The sequence below is a fragment of the Desmodus rotundus genome, chromosome 13 (assembly GCF_022682495.2).
Source record: "Desmodus rotundus isolate HL8 chromosome 13, HLdesRot8A.1, whole genome shotgun sequence".
NCBI classification, from domain to species: Eukaryota; Metazoa; Chordata; class Mammalia; order Chiroptera; family Phyllostomidae; genus Desmodus; species Desmodus rotundus.
Genome location: NC_071399.1, coordinates 75150282 through 75151585, shown reverse-complemented (window position 1 = coordinate 75151585; position 1304 = coordinate 75150282).

The window sequence follows — 1304 nt, the reverse complement described above, 5'->3', positions numbered from 1 at the left end:
AAAGATTTTGACTGATTCCCATAAATGTTGGAATCTCCTGCTCTTGTGGTTGATAGGCTGTAATTTTATTGTTATTGTATCTTTGGCTCATTTGTAATTAAAAAAATACAATTTTCTTTGTGTGTGTATATATATATATATATTGTCACCATCTTTTACTACGTAAATCTGATTCATTGAATTTTGATGAGACGTCCAGTGTTCCATGAGGACCTCAATAGTGTGTGCATATTCTATTTGTTAGGTGTGGAATACGGGCACATATATAATTTATTCAAATGGAAATATATAACATTTACCTAAACTTACAATATTTATAAATATATACGACATGTTTAAAATCATGTTGCTTACTTATGGTATTCAAATCTTGATTATCCCAGTTTAGAGTTTATTCAGTTTACTGAGTTTTAAAAATTATCTTTTTTGCATAATTTCCCATGTCTTTGAAATGATGCTATTCCTTTGCATATCTCCCTGATAACGCTAAACATACTAATCTTAAAGTCTTTTAAAGTTGGAACATTTATTTTCATTTTCTCCGGAATGATTTTGTTTCCCAATTTTTATATTACTTGCTGTCTTTCTTAGTGTTCGTTTTGTTTTTATGTTTTGGAATCTGTTTTTAGATCACTTGAGTTGGTACTTTTCCTTTTCTCCCTCCTCCTTCTCACGCGATGTAGAGGTTTTGTGGCTGCCTCTGCCCAGCCCCAAAGACCCCAAGTCCAAACCACTTTTTCTTTTAATGCCAAGTGTTCTCATTCCAGCATGACATTCGGAAGTTTAAAGTCAAATGAGAAACCAATCAGACTTGGTCATGAAGGTTGAGTCTGGCCCCGCACCTGCCTCGGCACTTGCACTCTCAGCAGCGGGAGCTCCGGCCAGCACCTCTTCGGCCTCTGTTCCCAGGAGGGGAAGGAAGCGGGGCGGAGTGACTTGCCCCTCCATCCCACTTTTCACCGCCCGGGGCCATGGTGTCCCTGGTCTCTGCTACGCCTGGTTCTGAGCAGCACAGTGCTGCGGCTTCCGTCCTGCATCTCTCTTCAATCGCTGGTCCATGAAAAGGATTTTTCTTTCTCCCATTGTTACATGCTTGGATGTGGAGTCGGTGGCTAACTCAAAGTATGAACTTGGAATGTCATTTTGATAAAAAGGCTACACCTTTTATTACCTACTTAAAAAAACCAAAGTAGACAGTGCATGGCGCCCCCCCCCCCCCCCCCCCCCGTCCTTGGTAGTGACTGGCTGCGGTCCAGCAGCCTCAGCGCGCCTCGCACGCCCCCCCTTTCATCAGCAGGCACCTC